This window comes from Argopecten irradians, chromosome 5 (assembly GCF_041381155.1).
Source record: "Argopecten irradians isolate NY chromosome 5, Ai_NY, whole genome shotgun sequence".
Classification (NCBI taxonomy): domain Eukaryota; kingdom Metazoa; phylum Mollusca; class Bivalvia; order Pectinida; family Pectinidae; genus Argopecten; species Argopecten irradians.
The window spans coordinates 11,039,084-11,065,071 of record NC_091138.1 but is presented as its reverse complement, the minus strand read 5'-3'; the positions used below and the strand labels follow the sequence as shown (position 1 = coordinate 11,065,071).

The window sequence follows — 25,988 nt, the reverse complement described above, 5'->3', positions numbered from 1 at the left end:
TAGTATGGCGTGTAATTACAGTGTGTATTGAACTAATAATCAACTCCTTCTTTGAACAAAGGTTTGCATTCTGTCGATGCCAAATTTCAATCAAGTTTGCCAAGCTAGATTTCAAATGATCTTTATTTTCTCGTTCTATCGCTATTCGAACATGTCGAATTTAGCCCTATGTACAACTTACTTGACTTGGTGAATATTGAAAACAAAAGTCTTAACATGGTGACTGCATTTTGTCGTATCCTGCAAATGATTGACATTAGTATCAGTTCCCGTTAGCATAAGTAGAATTGGAATTAATTTGTCGTAGTACCCTCAAACGTTTATCACTTGCTTATTTAAAAACAATCAACGAACGGAAAATACAAAAGTAATAGAACTAGTCAAAGGGATGGTTAGTGATGAACGGTTATCGACTTGAAGAAGTTAATGCCTTACAAGGTCTGCACCTTGTTCGGTGGTGTGATTCCTGATCTTTCCGGTAATGTGACGGTCGCTCCTTTATCGTAAGACCTCGCTTAGAAACACCAGTGTACTGAAGCTGAAACATAATCTTCTCTATTGAAACGCGGAGTGTATACGGAAACATCCTTCGTTTTCATTAGATATATCAGGCAAATAATATCGATATTTTGTATATATATTTATATGAATTCGTTTGATTTGTGCATATTTCATATTGTTATTATGGCAACTAAATCTGCAAAATTGAAATAAAGAAAACTTCCATTACAATTGATATTTGTATTGCGTTAAAAACGCGCCCCATATTGAATATATTCTTAGAGGAATTGCTCCATACAAGCATGGTTAATATAAAAGCAAAATCCAATCCCTATATATCACTGAAGCTTCCACCGAAGAAACCAAGCAACAGAAAACGGGCGAACCAGTCGTGCCACTTTCTTAAAGCTGAGCGCTAAGTAGGAACAGAAACTACCACTTTTATAGACTTTGTTGTGTCTCGGCCAGGGGACAGAACCAAGAGCCTACATCACAGGGGCGAGGGCTCAACAGAAGGCCAAAAGTGAGGCGGTATCCAGTTAAATAGGAAGAGTAAAGATAACATATTAAATTTTGTCGCCTTATACGATCATGCTATAGGAGCAGCAGAAACAATCTCATAGAAAAAAAAAGCAACTTTATAGATGTCCGCTTATTTAACCGTACACACCCTCATTTAATACATATCCTAATGCCATATATACCGTCATAATATTACATTAATATTCATAAGATCGAAACGGGGCTCTCTTGTAGTACGTCTTATATAGCAAAATACCTGAGCACTAACATTGTAAAGATAGAAATTGTAAACAAACAGGAATGAAATTGAAGGCAATGTGTCTGTTACGAAAGGAAAGTTTTATAGTAAAGACGACTTCGTTGTATAACGTGACCTATAAAATGTATCCAGAAATGCCAAAATGTGTGTAAAATCAATAGCTGATATTGCACAGATGTGTAGTCCCGCTCAGACTAACCCCGAGAAGCCAAACGACAAGAGGGAAGCCGAGCGCCAGCCTACCTCCGACACACTCTCTCCGGCAAATATCAAAATCACGATACCTCATTCCCAATGACTAACTTTGCTTAATTTTCCAAAGCCGATGTACGTCAATGTAGAGATAAAATCCGAGCCAACACGGAGCGTGCTTGGAGCGAGGCCTGCGTGTCCCACATACTTATAGCTAATGCTTTCGTTGGGAGTGATTGTATGAGCCGAATCAGCTTTTATCCCATTGATTGTATGACGAAGAAACAATGTTATTGTTGAAGGTGAAGCAGGCTGCACGGACCTAGGACGAGAAACTACCAAGAGTCGAGAGGACGAAGACTGATATTTTGCTGTATCACTTTGTAAAGTTTGACGGACGAGGATTGATCTTTATACAATATTGACTCCTATATGGTATAGGGCTAGAAACTGTTGTGTGTAGTAATGTTAAGGCTGTAGCGCCGAATGTATGTTGGTCATCGTTTTGGACAGTGCTTGGCATCTGAGGGCGTAACCTATACGTAATAGTGAAAAACTAATATTGTCCGAAATGGACCGTGACGAACTCAAGGTGCAAGTGGAGAGCCTCAAGTTCCATCGGGACGTTGAGCGACTGAAGGTTTCCGAGGCAATAAGGCAGTGAGTATAGTGACGTCATTATTTGGTAAATGGTCACATAACTGGATAGTAGCCAAACTAATGGCAGGTTTATTGCCAACACATTAAGTTCGAAATTATTAATGTTATTGTTATTGTTTCATCGAAAAGTAAGGCACCTCGTACGATACTAATCATCCGGTAGTTTACCTAGTTTGTTAGTCATATAATACACGAGTATCAGAGAGAGAAAAGCAATTGTTTTAGCGTAACATTACCTGTAACAAATAATCAGAGTTCCAACGTGACGTAATGTTGTTGTGTGGTATATACGCCGTAAACAGTCACAGGTTAACGTCTCAAATAACGTCATTATACTCGATATTTTAACATTCGTGACGACGTTATTAACAGACATATGTTTAGTACATTTGAAATAGTATTCAACATCTATTTTGTTAACATTAAAAACAAATAAAAAATTTGTCATGAAAAGATTGACACAGTAAGACGTACAATGTACTTGTTTCTCTATTATGATTGTAGTACCATCATACTTTTACCTTAGCAATTGTAGAGACTAGCCATCGATGTTTCTAATAGTATTGCAGTCTCAAGTTAAAGTATTTTAGTCATCTTAAAATTAAGAACTATTATATACAACTAAGATGAAACACCGGTCTAAATTACCGTGTTATGTGGATGTATCTGCGTATATACGTACCAAAATGGTCTTTCCCCTTTGAAATTGCGATTGTCATCTTAATCATTATTGTTCAGTTTCACTCCTTATTCCACACAACACACTTTTATAAAAATACCAATTTTGGAATTACACAGGTATCCGAAGGGAAATATCGGAGGTAAATGCGTCGACGATAAACACTAAAACTGTCTATTCCCTCAGGTCCCCTCTAAAAATTGTTTTTTTATTTTATAAATTTCATATCTCTAATGTTCGTTAATAAGTGCATAACAAACATTTTAATCTGATCTATGTTTTTGGTAGATCTCTGCAAAACAGCTCCTTCAGTCTCGTTGTCTTTCACTGCTCATTCAAAAGACGATGATCTAATAAATAAGGTAGTACTAACATGTCCCCTACGCTATTCTATCTGGTGCCCATTTGCTGTGTACCACAGTGAGAATCACGTACACTGCCCTCCAAATGTTCTGTTTCATAAACGTAACAATTTGATGGCAATTTAGCTCTGAGAAAACTTTCGAAAAAACAGTTAATGAGTTAGAGAAGATGAATAAGTAGATAAATATTATATACTAATGCCTGTATTAAAAAGGTTTACTTATTTGTGTAATTTATGTATATTTGTGAAACTGCACGTGTAAGGTTTTAAGGGCAGTGTATAGCATCTGTGAGGGGATAACCACTATCTCAAACACCTTGTTAACTAGACCGCCCATTCAATCATGTCGCCATTAATCGGATCAACTATAACCACAGACTGTTGTTACAGCGAAGGGTTGGTACACACATGTATCATCACAAGCCACTATCGATCTGTGAGTAAACAATTGTCATTTCTGTAAACTTTAGACCTGTCTGTTTCATCCAACCTAAATTGATAGGAATTTACATATAGATAGCTGCCCTGTGAACATATTGATATTTATATTAGCGGGGAACTGGTCCAGAGCCCCCGGGACGGATATATAATATACGCTATTGTCACGTCGCCGAGTGATTTTAAACCTCAAACCCCGGTGGTAAAACGGTTCAATGAACACGTTTTATGGATACGCTTTTGAAAATTATTCCAATGTATATTTACGCAATAAAGATGCTTTAACATTTCCACAAATGTCTATCGATTGATGAATTTAGTTTACATTGTAGCATATTTCTGTCAAAACCTCATTCGAAATTATTTAAATGTTGACTTTTGCAGAAGTATTTTTAATTTTCTCTTATGGAGGTGGAGAAGCAATTAACGTAATATCATTATCACGTTGGTTAGTCGGTTGATTATTTTGACGTCCCATTAACACCTAAAGTCATAAAACGACGTTTTCCCTTGTATGTGATTTGTTGCGTATATTGACGTGTTTGAGAAGACAGGGCGTTATATTTGTACCTACTGCCCCTATTGCATGATCGTAAAAGGCGACTAAATTAAGGATCTTATCTTTTCTCTTCTTCCTCACTGACTTTATCTTTCCTAAAGCCTCCCTTGTCACCGCCTAACTTTTGGCCTTGAGTTGAGCATTCGCCCCTGTGAGGAAGGCTCTGGGTTCTGTCCCCTGGCCGAGACACACCAAAGTCTATGAAAATGGTAGTGGAACGACTGGTTCGCTCGTTGTCAGTATGGTGTCTTCGGCAGCATGCTTCAGTGATATAGCACTTTAAAATGGGCAATAATTCTACTATACAAGAAGACACAACACGAACATACCGCAGTCTTCCAAAACACGCATCTCGCACTTCACACACACTACATACAAGGGAGGCGAACCTTATATGTTCCTGGCTGTTAATAGGACGTTAAAATAATCAAATAAACAAACAAACAATTGAAAATGCTGTGGTATGACGATTAGTATGTCTTAATGATACTGGGAACGTTTATTCATTTTATACTGATATCTTGTGACCTTTTTCATAGTATTTGTCATATAGTCTAACAGTGACCACTCTATAGTAGTCCCACAGTCCACTATGGCCAGACTAACAGTGACCACTCTATAGTAGTCCCACAGTCCACTATGGCCAGTCTGACAGTGACCACTCTATAGTAGTCCCACAATTCACCATAGCCAGTCTGACAGTGACCACTCTATAGTAGTCCCACAGTCCACAATAGCCATTCTGACAGTGACCACTCTATAGTAGTCCCACAGTCCACTATGGCCAGTCTGACAGTGACCACTCTATAGTAGTCCCACAGTCCACTATGGCCAGTCTAACAGTGACCACTCTATAGTAGTCCCACAGTCCACTAAGGCCAGTCTGACAATACCAATCTATAGTAGTCCCACAGTCCAATATAGCCAGTCTGACAGTGACCACTCTATAGTAGTCCCACAGTCCACCTTAGCCAGTCTGACAGTGACCACTCTATAGTAGTCCCACAGTCCACTATGGCAAGTCTGACAGTGACCACTCTATAGTAGTCCCACAGTCCACTATAGCCAGTCTAACAGTGACCACTCTATAGTAGTCCCACAGTCCACTAAGGCCAGTCTGACAATACCAATCTATAGTAGTCCCACAGTCCACTATAGCCAGTCTGACAGTGACCACTCTATAGTTGTCTCACAAGTACTGCGGCCAGTCTGACAGTGACCACTCTGTAGTAGTCCCACAGTCCACTAAGGCCAGTCTGACAGTGACCACTCTATAGTTGTCTCACAAGTACTGCGGCCAGTCTAACAGTGACCACTCAATAGTAGTCTCACAATTACTGCAGCGAGTCTGACAGTGACCACTCTATAGTAGTCCCACAGTCCACAATAGCCAGTCTGACATTAACCACTCTTTAATAGTCCAACAGACCACTATGGCCAGTCTAACAGTGACCACTTAATAGTAGTCCCACAGTCCACTATGGCCAGTCTAACAGTGACCACTTAATAGTAGTCCCACAGTCCACTATGGCCAGTCTAACAGTGACCATTTAATAGTAGTCCCACAGTCCACTATGGCCAGTCTAACAGTGACCACTCTATAGTAGTCCCACAGTCCACTATAGCCAGTCTAACAGTGACCAATCTTTAGTAGTCCCACAGTCCACTATAGCCAGTCTGACATTGACCACTCTATCCCACAGTAAACTATGGCCAGTCTGACAGTGACCACTCTATAGTAGTCCCACAGTCCACTATGACCAGTCTGACAGTGACCACTCTATAGTAGTTCTACAGTCCACTACAGCCAGTCTGACAGTGACCACTCTATAGTAGTCCCACAGTCCACTATGTCCAGTCTGACATTGACCACTCTATCCCACAGTCCACTATGGCCAGTCTGACAGTGACCACTCTATAGTAGTCCCACAGTCCACTATGGCCAGTCTGACAGTGACCACTCTATAGTAGTCCCACAGTCCACTATGGCCAGTCTGACAGTGACCACTCTATAGTAGTCCCACAGTCCACTATGGCCAGTCTGACAGTGACCACTCTATAGTAGTCCCACAGTCCACAATAGCCATTCTGACAGTGACCACTCTATAGTAGTCCCACAGTCCACTATGGCCAGTCTGACAGTGACCACTCTATAGTAGTCCCACAGTCCACTATGACCAGTCTGACAGTGACCACTCTATAGTAGTCCCACAGTCCACTATGGCCAGTCTGACAGTGACCACTCTATAGTAGTCCCACAGTCCACTATGGCCAGTCTGACAGTGACCACTCTATAGTAGTCCACAGTCCACTATGGCCAGTCTGACATTGACCACTTAATAGTAGTCCCACAGTCCACTGCAGCCAGTCTGACAGTGACCACTCTATAGTAGTCCCACAGTTACTGCAGCCAGTCTGACAGTGACCACTTAATAGTAGTCCCACAATTACTGCAGCCAGTCTGACAGTGACCACTCTATAGTAGTCCCACAGTCCACTATAGCTAGTCTGACAGTGACCACTCTATAGTAGTCCCACAATTACTGCTGCCAGTCTGACAGTGACCACTCTATAGTAGTCCCACAGTCCACTATGGCCAGTCTGACAGTGACCACTCTATAGTAGTCCCACAGTCCACTATGGCCAGTCTGACAGTGACCACTCAATAGTTGTCTCACAAGTACTGCAGCCAGTCTGACAGTGACCACTTATAGAAGTCCCACAGTCCACTATAGCCAGTCTGACAGTGACCACTCAAATGTAGTCCCACAGTCCACAATAGCCAGTCTGACAGTGACCACTCAATAGTTGTCTCACAAGTACTGAAGCCAGTCTGACAGTGACCACTCTATAGTAGTCCCATAGTCCACTATAGCCAGTCTTACAGTGACCACTCAATAGTTGTCTCACAAGTACTGCAGCCAGTCTGACATTGACCACTCTATCCCACAGTAAACTATGGCCAGTCTGACAGTGACCACTCTATAGTAGTCCCACAGTCCACTATAACCAGTATGACAGTGACCAATCTATAGTAGTCCCACAGTCAACTATAGCCAGTCTGAAAGTGACCACTCTATAGTAGCCCCACAGTCCACTATAGCCAGTCTGACAGTGACCACTCTATAGTAGTCCCACAGTCCACTATGGCCAGTCTGACAGTGACCACTCTATAGTAGTCCCACAGTCCACTATGGCCAGTCTGACAGTGACCACTCTATAGTAGTCCAACAGTCAACTATAGCCAGTCTCACAGTAACCAATCTTTAGTAGTCCCACAGTCCACTATAGCCAGTCTGACATTGACCACTCTATCCCACAGTAAACTATGGCCAGTCTGACAGTGACCACTCTATAGTAGTCCCACAGTCCACTATGACCAGTCTGACAGTGACCACTCTATAGTAGTCCTACAGTCCACTACAGCCAGTCTGAAAGTGACCACTCTATAGTAGTCCCACAGTCCACTATGTCCAGTCTGACATTGACGACTCTATTCCACAGTAAACTATGGCCAGTCTGACAGTGACCACTCTATAGTAGTCCCACAGTCCACTATAACCAGTCTGACAGTGACCACTCTATAGTAGTCCCAAAGTCCACTATAGCCAGTCTGACAGTGACCACTCTATAGTAGTCCCACAGTCCACTATGGCCAGTCTGACAGTGACCACTCTATAGTAGTCCCACAGTCCACTATGGCCAGTCTGACAGTGACCACTCTATAGTAGTCCCACAGTCCACTATGGCCAGTCTGACAGTGACCACTCTATAGTAGTCCCACATTCCATTATAGCCAGTCTGACAGTGACCACTCTATAGTAGTCCCACAGTCCACAATAGCCAGTCTGACAGTGACCACTCAATAGTAGTCTCACAATTACTGTAGCCAGTCTGACAGTGACCACTCTATAGTAGTCCCACAGTCCACTATGGCCAGTCTGACAGTGACCACTCTATAGTAGTCCCACAGTCCACTATGGCCAGTCTGACAGTGACCACTCTATAGTAGTCCCACAGTCCACTATAGCCAGTCTGACAGTGACCACTCTATAGTAGTCCCACAGTCCACTCTAGCCAGTCTGACAGTGACCACTCTATAGTAGTCCCACAGTCCACTTTGGCCAGTCTGACAGTGACCACTCTATAGTAGTCCAACATTCCACTATAGCCAGTCTAACAGTGACCACTATATAGTAGTCCCACAGTCCACTACGGCCAGTCTGACAATACCAATCTATAGTAGTCCCACAGTCCACTATGGCCAGTCTGATAGTGACCACTCTATAGTAGTCCCACAGTCCACTATGGCCAGTCTGACAGTGACCACTCTATAGTAGTCCCACAGTCCACTACGGCCAGTCTGACATTACCACTCTATAGTATTCCCACAGGCCACTATAGCCAGTCTGACAGTGACCACTCTATAGTTGTCCCACAGTTCACTATGGCCAGTCTGACAGTGATCACTCTATAGTATTTCCCACAGTCCACTATAGCCAGTCTAACAGTGACCACTCTATAGTAGTCCTTTAGTCCACTATAGCCAGTCTAACAGTGACCACTCTATAGTAGTTCCACAATTACTGCAGCCAGTCTGACAGTGACCACTTTATAGTAGTCCCACAGTCCACTATGGCCAGTCTGACAGTGACCACTCTATAGTAGTCCCACAGTCCACTACGGCCAGTCTGACAGTGACCACTCTATAGTATTCCCACAGTCCACTATGTCCAGCCTGACAGTGACCACTCTATAGTAGTCCCACAGTCCACTACGGCCAGTCTGACAGTGACCACTCTATAGTATTCCCACAGTCCACTATAGCCAGTCTGACAGTGACCACTCTATAGTAGTCCCACAGTCCACTACGGCCAGTCTGACTTTGACCACTCTATAGTATTCCCACAGTCCACTATGGCCAGCCTGACAGTGACCACTCTATAGTAGTCCCACAGTCCACTACGGCCAGTCTGACAGTGACCACTCTATAGTAGTCCCACAGTCCACTATGGCCAGTCTGACAGTGACCACTCTATAGTAGTCCCACAGTCCACTATGGCCAGTCTGACAGTGACCACTCTATAGTAGTCCCACAGTCCACTATGACCAGTCTGACAGTGACCACTCTATAGTAGTCCCACAGTCCACTATAGCCAGTCTGACAGTGACCACTCTATAGTAGTCCCACAGTCCACTATGGCCAGTCTGACAGTGACCACTCTATAGTAGTCCCACAGTCCACTATGGCCAGTCTGACATTGACCACTCTATAGTAGTCCCACAGTCCACTATAGCCAGTCTGACAGTGACCACTCTATAGTAGTCCCACAATTACTGCTGCCAGTCTGACAGTGACCACTTAATAGTAGTCCCACAATTACTGCAGCTAGTCTGACAGTGACCACTTAATAGTAGTCCCATATTCCATTAACGTTACTCGCTTTCAACATGGTAATAAAATAGCGAATCAAAATGGGGTGCAGTGGAAATAAAAACTGAGAACGGAAATGGAACGATATGCGGCAATTGAATAGCATTCCTTGTGTAAAGGGGAATTAATAAGTAACTATCATCCCTATAAGGTATCGCATATGATTCAACAAAAATTGCATAAAGTTTCGATCGGAACGCTTTTCAGAGGCTTAGATTGCGAACAGCTATTGCAAGGTATGACTGCAAAGCTCTTTGGACTCAACGACACTTCAATTGCTTTCAATCAATCTTGGTTGACATATTCTTGGAGTCTCCCAAGGTCAATGCGGCCAAGTTAGTATTGATGTTTCTCTTACGCCACATCCGGGTCACTTAGTGCATACTGTACAAATTCATAGCATTGGACATATCACACCAGAATTAACGGTCTGTGTAGATTATTATCAAAAGATTATCTTAAATACCTGTCGTTGCAAATAGGTAGTCATAAGTAATGTATCTTTGTATGTATGTAGTTATAAGTAATGTATCTTTGTATGTATGTAGTTATAAGTAATGTATCTTTGTATGTATGTAGTTATAAGTAATGTATCTTTGTATGTATGTGTAGTTATAAGTAATGTATCTTTGTATGTATGTAGTTATAAGTAATGTATCTTTGTATGTATGTAGTTATAAGTAATGTATCTTTGTATGTATGTAGTTATAAGTAATGTATCTTTGTATGTATGTAGTTATAAGTAATGTATCTTTGTATGTATGTAGTTATAAGTAATGTATCTTTGTATGTATGTAGTTATAAGTAATGTATCTTTGTATGTATGTAGTTATAAGCGTTACATTGGTAAAGTATCAAAACAATTTTATTATTGAAATGATTACAGCGCCTGAATATACATAATGTATGTTTAAAAAACCTAACTATTTGTACTTGTTTAGGAGATCACTATTTAAATTTAGATGTGCTTTTGGAACTTTTACATTTCCGGATCTCTAAAAGTACTCCGTAGATCGCATATATGTCGATATAACGTTCAACAAATCTCAACCCATCACACCCACACACATGTGTCATTTTGTGTGTAGGGGGTGATAAACGGGATTGGTACACAAATGAAACATAGTGTTTACTTCATCAACACACTAAGACAAATTAAAATGAATGGTTACCATAATCCAACACGATAATGTATAAAGATATCTCGTATATGGCATTTATGATTGCTATATTTAATGACAATGTTAGAAATTGGAATAAAAATGTATTTGAATTTGCTTGTCAGTTTTCAGCAAAAATATTTGACGATTCAAGAAATCTGATGACAAACCCCACCCAATACAGACACAGCACCAACACCCGTCTAATTTACGTGTGGAGGTGGCAGTGTAGTGATGTCGGGCCAAACATTTCGAAATTATATCGTTGTCACTATAGCGGTTATGGAAAACGACGTCAGTTAAGAAAAATAGCATTTCATCTTTCTAAGATTATTGCCTTCAATCGTATTTACTTAAGTCCTATGCCATCGTAGCATGTATCTTAACAGTGTTTTAATATACCGTATGGAGTATAAACAAACAACAATCCTCATTTAAACGATACCCCACCAAGAGGTATCGTTCCTCCTTCAAGCGATTACATAATTTTGATGAATTGAATTATTATTAGCTTTTGTACAATTCTATGGAATGCCACTTGACCCCTGTTCGTACCTTCTTTTTTCCACCAGATATTGACTCGTGTAACAGGACATTCCTTCATCTCCCCATAACATATCCACATACAGATCATATAATTTTCACTTCCACTACAATATAAGATATTATGAGATGGATATTTCCTAATGCCTCCCTTGGCATCGCCTCACTTTTGGCCTTGAGTTGAGCGTTCGCCTCTGTGATGAAGGCTCTAGGTTCTTCCCCCCTGGCCGCGACACACCAAAGTCTATAAAAGTGGTAGTTTCTGCCCCTGCTTAACGCTCAGCATACAGGGAGTGGGACGACTGGTGTGCCCGTTGTCAGTATAATGTGACCGGGTGGGGTGTGTTGTTTGGTGTCTTCTGTGGCATGCTTCAGCATGATATAGCACTATAAAAAGGCAACAGTTCCACTATACAAGAAGACACAACACAAACATACCGCAGTCTCCCAAAACACGCACCTGGCATTTCACACACGCTTCATACTGCATACATGGGAGGCCGTCCTTATATGACCCTGGCTGTTCATAGGAAGTGAAATTAATCAAATACACAAGCAAAGACTCATGCAGGTTGATAGACTTTACGTATTTAAATATCATCATCCATATGTAATGTGTTGCGTTTTAGAACCCGTGTGTGAATGACTTTGGTTTGAGATGCTGGGTATGCGACACAAATACGCGGAAATTGATTTTAAGATGAGTATTGTTTGGTAAGGGCGATGTGGATGTATAGAAGATTTCTTGTTCATTCAGTAATCCGCTGGCAACGATGGGTTGAAAAAGGCGACTTGATTTGGATTATTTTCTCTTCTTCCAAACATCTCTCTTGATATCGCCTCACTTTTGGCCATGTGAGTGTTCTGTCGCAACTAATATATAAAAAGTTTTAATTTAGCGCTTCTAAGCACTCAACATAAAAGGACTCTTTGGCGACATGATTCAATGGGATCGCACTATAGAATGGACATTTACACTAATACAAAGAGACATAACATGGGTATTCCGCAGCCTCCTGATACATACAAACATTCACACACAACGCATATAAGGTGACCATCATTAAATGACCTTAGCTATTAATAACACGTTAGGTCAATCATTCAACTGACCTAACGCAAACATCCACACATGCAACACATTGCATACAGCGAAGGCTGTCCTTGAATAGCCTTGATCTTATTAACAAAATAACCGTGAAATGAATCCATCCCATCAAAACTCTATCCAAGATATTTGCACAATTCACAAGAGAAAATTTGTGGGGACTCCTAAGTGTTATCCACGGTCGTAAAGGCGCTAACCGCATGTTGGAATATTTATGGTATATTGTATTAAATACGCCAATGCCTGAATGTACAATGTACCGCAAACTTGCATGATCCAATTTATGTCAACCTAAACCAGATTGTGTCCGGCAATGTCCAGCATTGTCCAGTTAAGTACGGCCACTGATCTACTCCTGTCGATTTTAGGAAGATTATTGATCCTGGTATACAAGGCATTGGATCAGCCGTATTGGAACAATCTCGGTCCCCCGTTCTCAAACACGAGGCTGGCCTACAGACCAATACTAAATCTGACACAAACAATACACTCAATGTTCTACCGTAAACAATTTTAATCAGAATTTGTCACATATAATTAATATCCTCTACCGTATTTACCACAATGACATCGTGTTTATCCAATGAACATTGGAAGACGCTTACACTAAAAGTTAAAACAATAAATGTAGTATAAATGAAGGGAAATTGAATGCAATATTACAATTATACAATTAATACATCAAAGTTTCACTGTATAGTGAGATATTACGGTGTGTTGGAGTAGATTCTGAAAATAGGTCATCTTTATCAAATTTATAATTAACTGGCTGTCCTGCAGGTTAGAGTAAAACATTTACCTGTTGTACCATTTCGTGATCGTAAAAGTTGACTAAATTGTAGATCTCATTTTTAATATTCCTCTTGACTTTGATCATCCCAATATCTTTCTTGATACCTTAATTGCGGTCTTCATTCGAGTGTTCGTCTTTGTTAGGAAGGCTCTGAATTCTGTCTTGACTTTATAAATTTGTAGTTTTTGCTAATTCATGATTGAAGTAGAACAGCTAGGTAGCAGCTCAAATACAATATTGAACATAAACTAGCATTGACACGTTAGCATACATCGATATGTCTCGGCAAGTTTTATAAGCCATAGCGTTCCCTACAAAGGTTAAATCTCGAAAAGGTGGAGAGAATGTTCGTGTAAATATAGAAAAGAAAATGTGATTGTAAGTATTTCGAAAGGGAAAATTACCACTAAATATACCCAAAAATGCTGTTAGCTGATCGATGTTTGAACACCACAGAAATTATACAAAAAACGTAGCTGCACAACACTCCCATAAAGCAAACAATCGCTAATCAACAATTTAAATATTGCTTCTTTTAATATTAGACGAATCCTTCATGTCCGACACTGATCGAAGTGGCTTGTCACTAACCATACATCATAAGCAAGCAGACCATTCGCTGCTTCCAGTACGTGCTTCAGTTAGATTAAATATTTTATGGGATTAGACAAGGCGATTGGCTGTGCTGGACAGTCTTTAATGTCCCCCCTTGTGAAAATTAGGCAATATTTGTTTCTCATATAGAAGTATTTATATAAGTTTTCTTTCCCCTTCATCATCAACAGCTAATCACAAGCCCCATGTGTTCCGTCCCATGACAATTATTGCGGGATTTCTGCGTGATGGCCCCAGGCCTTGACCAGATATGCCCCTAAGTTACACTCTGATAATCACTTTTTACATCCGAATGAACTCTTGACTGCACTACAAATACATGCAGTATTGATTCAGTGCACGACCAGAGAAGTCAGTGTAGCTGGGAAGAGCAGTGCTTATTTCGAGTACCTTCATTTACCTTTTAAAATTACCTTTTCTAATCTTAAGAGCATTTATGGACCGTACAATTTATTGTGCATGTATGTGTTCTGAGAGACTGCTATATGTGCGTGCTGTAGAACGTTATGGGTATTTCAAACACTAATTTTTCTACTGACAACGGGCGGACCATCCACACAAATGTTTGGCGCTTGTTTCAGTAAATCAATTGAATAAAAAGTATAAGGGTCCTTTAGTAGCTTTTTATGATCACGCGATATTAGAAGGTACAGTTATCACGTCCTATCAACAAAAACCTCACGAAAAGAATTCTTAGTGTACTAAGTAGTGAACGGGTTTCCTTTTGACTTAGACATAGGCCAAAGACATAGGCCATCCTTTAGTGACTTGTGGCATGCACGTTTCAGTATAATATGTAAATGCATGGGACGTACTTATTCGATGTAGTTGACACCATGTTTCAGTGAGACAGCACTATAAAATGGCACGAGTTCAACTATTACAAAGATACACACACGAATATACCGCAGCTTCCCGAAATTTTCAGACAGTCACACATTGCAACACATGGCACACATGGGAGGCCGTCCTTAAATGGCCATGGTTGCTAATACGACGTTAATAATGATAAATAATCAAAGTAAGCAAAGGGTCCCCTTGCATGGTAAACAATGGGAAAACAACAGTCAGCAATAGGAGGCCTCCTCAAGGAGAAAACAGCAGTAAGCGTGAGGGGGCCTCTACAATGGGAAACAACAGTAAGCGATAGGGAGGCCTTATCAAGGGGAAGCCAACATTAAATGATAGGGAGGCCTCATCAAGTGGAAAAACAACCGTTAGTGATAGTGAGGCCTCATCAAGGGGAAAACAATAGTATGCGAACAGCAGTAAGCAATAGGGGGCCTCCTAAAGGGGAAAACAACACTAAGCGATAAAGAGGTCTCCTCAAGGGAAAAGTAAATGATAGGAGACGTCCTCAAGTAGAAAACAACCGTTAGTAATAGGTCCTCTTCAGGGGGAAAACAACTGTAAGTGATAGGAAGGCCTCTTCTGGAGGAAAACAACAGTAAGCAGTAGAAGGCCTCCTGAAGGGGAAAACAACAGTAAGCGATATAGAGGCCTCCTCAAGGGGAAAACAACAATAAGCGTTAGGGAGGCCTCCTCAAGAGGAAAACAACAGTAAGCGATAGAGAGGCCTCATCAAGAGGAAAACACTGGCGTATGCCATCAATCAATATAACAAAGTTAAATATCTATAGCATATGATTTGATCGAAACACGATAGCGCCTGCGTTTCTAGGCAACGCAATCCAAGTGTATCCAAAATGTCAGTACAAGGTGTTTTAAAATGTTATGAGAGATCAATAGAAGTGCATTGACGAGCAGCGGCTGAGACTTCCTCACGTGAACAGATATGAAGCAAGGATGATGGAATTGTTTCATTTATTTTCAAATGGTATAAGTCCCACAAACACATAGCGATATGCAATATTCTGTCGTAATCGATAGCAGAATCCGATCAGTGGGTCTCCCTGCTTTCTGGCCAATCTAGCTTAGCAGAGATTCTATATCCGGTATTAAATACGTATTTCATTGTCAATGCCAATTGCAGACTTCAAAACTCAAGGTCAAATTGCTACGAACATTTTTTGACACATTTTAATATGTATCAAAACTATAAAATAAAGGATATCAAAACTGATAATGCATGAAACATGCACTGGGCTGTCTGTTAATTGATAAGTACCTTTATGATAAGCATATATTTTTTCTATGTCTAAAGTAAAACGGAGCGCAGGCGCGAGAGTGATAAACCTTAAATAACAAACGATGTAGCTTATATGACGTCAGCGATCCTATATTTAGAGTTTCTGATCGAGTCCCTAACTGAATCTGACAGATGAAATTTAGAAACGCGCTTAATTGTTGACTAACTGTGAATCCCTGTATGTTCTTTAGAGAGGAGGAAGCGCGAATATTGGCCCTTCTCGGGGACATAATACAATATAAAAGACTCGCTTAAGTTTCGAATTCCCAGGGCGAGAAGCTGGGGTAGAGCACGGACATTAATCTAGATGTTATAAAATCAATAGCCAGGATGACCAGTCACACACTGTTCTGGCCAATAGCGGACAAACTGCTACCATCAACCAATAATACACAGTCTGTGGATAAAATTGATTTCGAATGCAATCTGTTTTAATTATGTAGCTAGCTTTGATATATCTAATTTAGTACAACAATTGCCTAGTTTTGGTGAGAACAGATAACTATGATGACTTTCAAAGACATAGGCCATCCTTTAGTGTTCCTTGTAGTGAAAATCTTGTTATAATGTCTATTGAAATTTATTTATTTTTCATTTGTTCTAGCTGTATCTTTGAAACAAGGTTTACTGATATTGATATATTATTTGTAACATGAAATTAAATCTTTGTTTTTGTAACATTGATGACTGGTAGCATTTGAAACGTTTCAATAAGTAATTTAATTATGAAAAAGCGTACGGTACACACCAACATCCTATTCCACTTATCTATATTAAGCAATGGGACAAGAGCATTACAAAAACTATCTCATTTTCCAATAATGAAAATGTATACTAGATGAGGGACTCCTTCAGGACGATATTTAATTAATTACCTACGAATTCATGACATTAGATATCTATGTCTAGAGCTATGTAATACCATCCAGCTTAGATATTGTTTATCAAACACGGGATCTCCCAGCGGGTATACACAAGGACGTTAATATTACATTCAAATTAATTAAGAAATACATATAGACCAAACAATAAAAGCTTTCTTGAATACGTCATTGCCATATCCGAAGGTTTTCTCTGAATTATCTACTAAAATCTAAAGTTACATTGGGATGCATTCTATCTTGCATCATCAGTTTTCCCGTTGTAAACAATACGAATTGCATCTCAACAAGCTGCTGATAAATGATAACATCGAGACTTAGCTGTTAAAGACAAACATGATAATTATCATATGTGCTTTATGAATTTGAATTGAATTTAGTATTACCTTCTGTACCACCTTTTCATGGTTAAACTGATCACTGTTTAGTACATACACCCAGTGGTGTGTATACATATACAGTTTACTACCGAAGCACTGCTGTCCCATGGGAGCCAACATGTGCTGCAGTAATTGTCTTTAAGTCCCTTCCATTAACGTGTAGACCAATCATAGCTTGCGTCTGATGGCCGACATTTATATCAGAGTTAGGACTGGAGGGCAGTCACTTGGGACGAGTTGTCTCGTTATGTTGGCAATATGCTCCTTAATTTCCTGTCCAATCTATCTGTATTGACTCGCGTTTCTGTACAATAGATGGACCAAGAGCCTATTGACCTGTCTAAGACTCTACAACAGAGTCGGCGCGTTCGAATGTGTCTTAGATAACACCATACCAAAATATAACCTATCGATACAGCAGCGGAACAATCGGACGCGTTCGACAATCACTGATAAATTTAAGTTCATTAGAACTGTATACATATTTCCATGACTCACTCAGTATCTCCTTATACATAATAAAGAATTGCACCATCTTAAAGATACAAAAAATAAAATGTTATTTATCAAAGATGCTTCACCGCTGGCAAATGGTATTTTCCTCAATAAAAAACTGGAACAGACAAATTAGAATTTTTCTTCAGTTTTAAAGGTTACTTACTTTACACCATTACCACCATTGTCTTATATGGAATGAAGTACTGAAAAAAAGTACTAAAGAAAAACAATTATTTGATTTTGTTAAATATACCCTATTAAAACAAAGTATAATTCAAATGATGAGCACCATTTATGATCTGGCGGCGGGGGAGTACCTTTAATACCCATGTTGATCTAGATAAAAGCGGTGACACAAAGCTGTCGTCATAGACGATATTATAAAGAGCGATTTCCATCCTTCATTGAGCAGATAAGCAGTTTGTGTTTTAAAGTTTTCACTTTGTCAAACTTCCTATCAGTTTTGGTTGTATTAACAGGACCTTCCGCATTTCTTCTGTGCATGTATTGCTCACGATTACTGGCAAGAAACACGATCTAGTCACATTATACCTACAACTAACGGGCAAACAAGTCGTTAAGCAGAAACAAGAACTCCCTATTTTAAATGATTTCGCTATGTCTCGGCCAGGGAATATAACAACCAGAGCCTCCATCACAAGACTGATGACTCAAAACTACTTGCCAAAAGTGAGAGAGTCGTGGGAGACATTGGAAAGAACGAACATGCAATGAAAGAAAGATAAGGTTAGGAAAAGCGTCATAATACAAGGTCATAAAAAGGGCAGCTGAGGCTGCCATTATGTTCAAACTGCAAGACAAATTGCGGTGGTAGTTGGTATCCTTCCAACTCTATAACCCGATTACATGATTTGGAGATGAAATAATTGTCTTACGGTACCGATTGAAATATGTTTTTTTAATCTGTAAGACCGTAGATGATATTTACTTTTATTATACCTCATCCATGTATTAGTGCTTTTGATTAGTCAATACAGTATCACGGGATGAAAAACAATCGTCATGTCATTTTGTAATCGCGCTGCATCGAATGAAATTCCGTTATGTCACCCCCGAATCGTTATGTCGCCCTCGTTATGTCACCCTCGCGTGAGCTTCATCCGGGTAGTCTCTAGATGTAACCTGTTGATGTTTGTAGAGAGGTTCCGTGTAAAAGAGATATGGCGGCTTCAGGACGAATCGTTTGCTCTGGTTTAGGTAACATTTATAACAGATTAACATATGGTTAAAGGTAAACCAGCATTAATTGAATGTTAATTAGTATTCTTAATAATCACTTCATCTATGTTTCTTGCGTCAAATTTGTACGGAGACGTGTCTGACAGTTGTTTAGACTCCGGGGCATGACTATGGTAACGGTATTTTCTCCGGTGCGCTAGGCCTAAGCTTACAATTAACACAGTAGATTCCTGGTCGACATTTTCAACATTTTTAATGATAAACAGATTATTGAAATCTACAATGTTATTTCCCACCATGATCCCTTCTTAGTCAAAGTTTAAACATATCGGAAATACATGTATGTACATGTACGGTAATAGTATAACGTGTTATTCTGAATACTCCCGCAAGCTCAACAATTACGAGAAAACATAGACGAAATCCAAAACGATAGTTACAACATAAACTGTGTGGTTTGAATGTTTTGTTACATTTCTTACGTTATATTTAATAGATAGTACATGTATCCTGCTACCCAGCATTTTTTATGCAAACACCGATGTTAACCTGATATGGGCAATTGAAACAGAATATTTCAATATTTTCAATAAGTCCAATTTGGAAAGAAACAGTAATATTTATTTAATAAAACAATACGCCCTCGGGTGACATAACGACTCTCGGGTGGTCAAATCGTCATGTCGCTCCATCACGGGGGCACCAATTGTAAAATGTTTTATTTTGCACAACCAAAACAATCATTTGCTGATGTGTGTAATTTGTTACGTGGAACATCCAACATTTGCAATGCATTTACTGTTAAATCTCCTTAATCATTTAATGGATTATTATGCAGGCAATTGTGGGATGATTGTAACATTGTAGACACTATTCAAATTGAGAATGAGTACGTTTATAGATACAAGGCATTACAGATTTACGTTCCTCTACTAATACGCAGGCATATGATCAAACTGGTAAATGCGATCAGATGAGGTTTACAACAAAGTACTACTATCATTTCCATAAATTACCACTGTTGAACTTATTTAGTCAACGAATGTTTTTATGACTGTAACTTAGACAAAAACCCATTTTATGATGATGGGTTAAGCTAAACAAGGCGATGACGATAACACGAATTTCCTAATTCTTGCTCCGTCGTCGCGTCGTTGTATCAATGTTGATCAGAACCGTGAGAGCGGACACATTAATTCATTATATCATCCTTTATCATAGGGCAAATTGATATTACCTTACTTTTATTGCAGGTTACAAGCCTTCATTGAAGAAAACACGCCGGACGACGGTCTAGTGGTCACTCCGGACAAGAAAAAAAATCCCTGGACTGAGACTCGGAAGTGTGTGGTGTTGTAGTGACGTCACACACGCGGGCTGTCGAGTTAGGAGAGAAACATCATGTGTGTACCTGTTTCCACAGTAGAACCTGAACTGATAGAAATATTAATCGGACAGTGATGTGATGATCTCAGCCATAAAATGTATACTTACTACTCGTCCATTGAAAAATTGTACCGAAAATATATATTGATATAACACAAATATTCATTCCTATGAAATTCTCAGCAATGTCGCAACAGTCACGTGACATGATCAGTTATCATTCCTTTATAGTTTATTATTAATAACTGTAGTCATGCGTAAGGATTTTGTATTTGTGTATGCGTATTTAGCTACATATTTTAAATATTATATGATAATGTTTAGTTAGTAATATTGCAGATACACTGTAGCTAGAAATAATAACAAATACGTGTAAAATGAGCAATACTGATACAATGGACTACACGTCTAGGTCAGCCAGATATTAGAAGACTATATCCCTGACGAGACAAACAGACGCTCGAGCAGCAGTGGTAATCTAGATGTAAACATCATCCATAGGTACATTGCCTATCCATCATCCTCTGAATTAGCCTGCTCCTTATCAGACGTATCGATCAGGCCGTGACGTCATACCGACACTGGAAATGAGGCTTTCTAGTTCTGGGATTTCCGTAATTTAAAGAAAGAAAACTAAAACTCATTGCAAGGCTTTGAAGTTTCTCAGCGTTGGTCTTGTTGATACATTTGAATGGTCGGCAATTAAGATGTCACGATTTCATGACGTCACATTTGGTAAATGGCTTATTCAAAATTAATTCAAATTGTTAGCAATGCGTTATTGACATGCTTAAGAAACTGAAAGATTCTAGCTTTGCATACAAATAATCATTGCTATACTTAATATGATTATATCGGCGATACTGTACACTAGCTTTATGGTCTTGAGTTGTTGGGAATTTATAAAGTTTCGTTGTCGTAATGTTTTATATTGAATAGCTTAGTGATTGCTTAGTGAATAGTTTATAGTTGTATGATGCATCTGGCCCTCGATATGTATAGTCAAAAATAAAGAAACATATCACACAGAATATAATTATGATATTACGTGTTAATTGGTATCGAACCTCAAATCAACAGTAGTACTGTAACAAGTAATACATATGCGTTTGGTGATGATTTTTAAACACAATGAGAACAATAATGCATATATTTAACCTAGTATACAATGTATCTATATTCTAAGGGAAACATGCATCATATCAATGTGATCGTTTATGAACCTGAGTAGTTTATCATAGACAACAATAAACGAATGTTTTATACCAAGTCAATAGTAACCTATCGGGATATTTTCGTGTTGCAGAATTACCTTCTATTGAATTGTTACGTCAGGCGATTTTCCAATTCACGTCGTTTTCACCTTTATGATGTCATTTTCATACATGATCGGCGCAACCGTCAATACTTGATTTTTTAAACACAAGTGACTCTGCTTAACGAAAAGATACTGTATGGATTTAGTGGAGTTGTATTGATGTTTTAGAGGCTTGATATGTAAATGGTATGATAGCAGACATAATACACCAGGGATATTGGTATTACACTAACGTGTTAGTATAGTTATATTACTAATTATAAAGTGTACAATGTAATAGGTTGATACATTTAGATACACAGTATCCAAATCAGATCACTAAACAGAGCTTTCTGAAGTTATTGCCGAGCACAAAAACGAATACAGGCGAGTAAATCAAACTTATTTCACGGGGTCAATTCTAAAACGCGCTGGCGACATGTTTGTGCCTCTTTTAAAAGCGTCAGTAACCGAACTGTCTTATTAAAATCCTATTTGGTTATAAAACATTTCATAAAAGAATTATATAACAATATCAGAAAAATAAAATTACCACAGGTTATGACGGAAATTGGTCAACTATCGACAGAAATATGTGGTGTTGATAATTATCGTCAAACACGCAATTGATAGAGCACTAGTTTTGCAAAGGGTAATCTGGGTTGGCCACTGATCCTAATTGGACGTTTTCTTTTACAATATATATGCAATGTTCAATCTGTTAGAATATATACAATTTTGATATGTACTACTGCAACTGTTAATTCTCACAGACATTCCTGTAATGTACCTCAACCTCATTTTATACCCCGTAACAGTTAAAAAAAATGTGCGTTCTTGCAATTCAGACGATTTAAAGCAAGTCACATAATTATGTGAAAAATATGTTTGTATACTGAAAAGGAATAGTAAGATGTAGTATTTGTTAACTGTCACCGACTTTATTTAAGAATATTTCTTCTTTTTCGTAATTTTTGTTTATGTAATTAAAGCAAAATCGTGTGAAACTTTAAAGCATATCGGTGACTTTCGTCAAGCATGGGAGGGACAACAGTAAGCACCCATATCATTTTAAGTTAGTGTCGAATAGTGTGGAGCTTTATTGAATACATGTATCCTCTTTAGTACATTGAATAAAATAATACAACATATTATAACATGTACAAAAGCAAAGGATCGTATATGGGTTTGAACTGTAGAGTTCGGGTTGCCACCATTACCAATGTATGTATATTGCGTTTGTAAATTTGAAAATTGGTCAGTTTGTCCGATTTTATTTCTTTGAGAAGCATGAACAACATATTATTTAATGAGGATGTGTTGACACTTAAATTTCATTTTAAGTTTGCACGTCAATAGGATCACAAGATGCAAAAATGTTAATTGCAGATTAAATTTAACTTATGATATACTTAGGTTGGTTTCCGTGGCAACTGTATTTGAAGTGATGCAAAATGATCGACTACTGTTAGTATCAGAGAATTGTCAACATTTCAAGTGATAGCGTTTAATAGAATAAACCATGATTTGTTTTTGTGGACCCAAACATATACAATCCTTTTATATATTGAAATCCCACAAATGAAATTGATTGCAAATTATTGTCAAAATACTGTTCTACTCAGTACTGAACATTTTCTGATTAAGTTGACAGAAACTCCTATGCAAAATATCCCTGTCTGCAATTGAAGACGTCCGCTGGGTGGTGCTTACTGGTCCAACATTCCTGCGCAAGTACCTTCAGGGAATTAACCGGGTAAGCACTGACCTCAACGGTTTCTGTATGCACAAACACACATACCTGTATATATATTTCTTGTGATGCAATAACCGAAAATAAAAAGGACTGATAGAAACTATTTAATACATCGACTACTGTTGTTTTTGCCATAAGCAAGAAACTCTTTTCGGTATGGCTAAAGTGAGAACAAGGAAAAAGGGAGTTTCACTATACAAGAAGACACAACACGAATATGCCGCAGTCTCACATAACACGCACCTCATATTACATACACGCTACACACCGCATACATGAGAGGCCGTCCTTAAATGGACATGACCCTGGCTGTTAATAGGACGTTAATTAATCAAACAAACAAACATACAAAGAAAAAATGCCAAGAAAGAAAAGAAAGAAACAGACATCCAAACAAAAGCTGCATTTTGAGTAATGCATTGCATTGTTCTTGAAATAGAGCAACCGAACACTGAAGGAAAACATGAAAATCACGACTCCAATATAGGAAGAATGAATCATTAAAAAGTTGCATAATGACTGTTTCTTTATAGGAATCAAACATACAACTCGAGTACATGGAGCAGCTGCAAGTAGTAGTTTATCTCATTCTGTTAAATATCTAAACGAGGATCATTTTTAAAACTCAATCTGGTCAACAAAAACACAGGAAGATTAAACATTGCAAGAAACGTTTTATTATTAGACAACTTTGTCAACTGATACTTTTACATGCCCAGGCCCCGATTTCTCAAAACAAACTTAAGTTAAAAACTGACTTAAGTCATAAATTTTCATATAAGTTTCATAGAGAGAAATCTTCAGTTTTGACTTAAGTCTGCACTTTTGTTTCGAGAAATCGGGGCCAGAAATGATAAACTCATAATATCAAATGGTGTCATACAAACTAATTAATGTCAGTATAGATTCTGAAGCTTTAAATTACTTAATAAAATTTTCTGTTTAAGTATTTCTGATGACAAGGGAAGAATCATTACCGATTCCATTTGGCATATTTTGGTCATTTGATATCCATAAACTTTAAAAGTTCTCATTGAACAACAAACGCAGCTGTATGTTAACATGCTTTCAAGCATACCAAGTTGGAAGCCTAACACAATCAAACTAGTATATACTACGCACATGAAACGTTAACGTGTCGTTATATGTAAGCTATTAATTACAGTGTTAATTTCATTTGAGCTTTTATGAAACGAGTGAACGAATTGTTTATTTTTGCAAGCATTTGCAACATACATTTCAAAGAATTTCACTTCCAATCTGCACTGTAAAAATCCAAGGAGGGCAGGTTACATTACACTGGCGAAATGGCTGTATATCAGGTGGGTTATGTGATAAAATGAAATATCACAAACCTAGAAATGCTAAATACGCTTGCACAGGACATCGCCTAAGGCGGGGAGGACGGTAACATCAGATTAAAATAGTGAAATATTTTACAGTCGTTACTTTATTTACATCTTTTCAATATTGCATGTAAACAAATATCGTTACTTTTATTTCTTACATTGTTGCTTTTGTTAAAAAAAATGGAAACGACTAAACACTACTGTATGCTACTTAAAACTACGGCATTGTTCCGTTCACACGGTGGTTTTGTCGCGTAGGATGAATAAAAGTGAAAGATCCACCACAAAGGTTTCTATTAATATTATTATCATCATTATATTGGGAATCATTTCCAATTTTTAAAGTGGAAGTGATATGGATAAAGAGTTTTCATTTTTATTGTGGCTTTAAAATGCATGTAGTATCTCCCTATCTAACAAAACCAAAAAAACTTCCGGTATGTGTCGTAAACGTTAGCTGGTCATAACAAAGTCATAAAAATAATGCAACACATAAGTGATATTCGTGGTAGCAGCGTTATGCTAGTGTGTTACAGTGGGTCGCGCTGGCGGCGTGGTCTTTGTACTAGGGACGTAGGTTAGGTTGAAATCAAGATCGTTTTACGTGGCTCGTTTTATACATAGCGGTTTCAATGTAGACCATTTTCAAAATAGCTTACGATCCTGCTACGAACTTGAAGATCATGTGTATCGAAAAGGTTTTGCCATTAACATATGTGTAGTACGTAATGATTCATATAATGTAAAATACAACTATAAATGTTACATATGTTGAAGAGTGCATTGCTTGTCTTTGGATCTGAGGAGCACAATGTCCAATTTATACCTTATATTTATTGATAAAGATAATTAATGTTTTAGGAATCTGTAATCGGTAAAGTTTGCTTATTGCTTTAAAATCTGTCATAACTATGCTTCCTTTTAAGCTATGCGCTATTTATATTCGCACATTTTACCCCGAATTAGAGTCATTATCCCTCTTATCATCAATAGAACCCCAAAACTTCCGTTCCTCTGCTACCAATAGTAATTTTATATGCTAGATATTAATTTCATGTAACTCTACATTTACATTGTAGATGGTAATATACTTTAAGGAATAAATCATATAGCACATTGAAAATATAAATAAAGGACAATGCCGTTTAATTGAACGACTGAACAATTGAACGTTCTTTCACCAAAGCTATCCAGAAAGTCATTATCACATTTATTTGTTGCAAATTATCTTAAATGAAGGTTAGACATTTTAGAAGTCAAAATTT

The 25,988-nt window shown here is 38.5% G+C and overlaps 1 long non-coding RNA gene across 1 annotated transcript; it reads left to right on the top strand.

Moving 5' to 3' along the window:
• The first annotated feature begins 1,490 nt into the window (after nt 1–1,490).
• On the top strand, nt 1,491–23,482 carry LOC138322844 (uncharacterized). The gene is made up of 2 exons (XR_011208495.1): nt 1,491–2,134; nt 20,189–23,482. It is a non-coding gene; the product is annotated as an uncharacterized lncRNA (long non-coding RNA).
• Nucleotides 23,483–25,988: the final 2,506 nt, after the last annotated feature.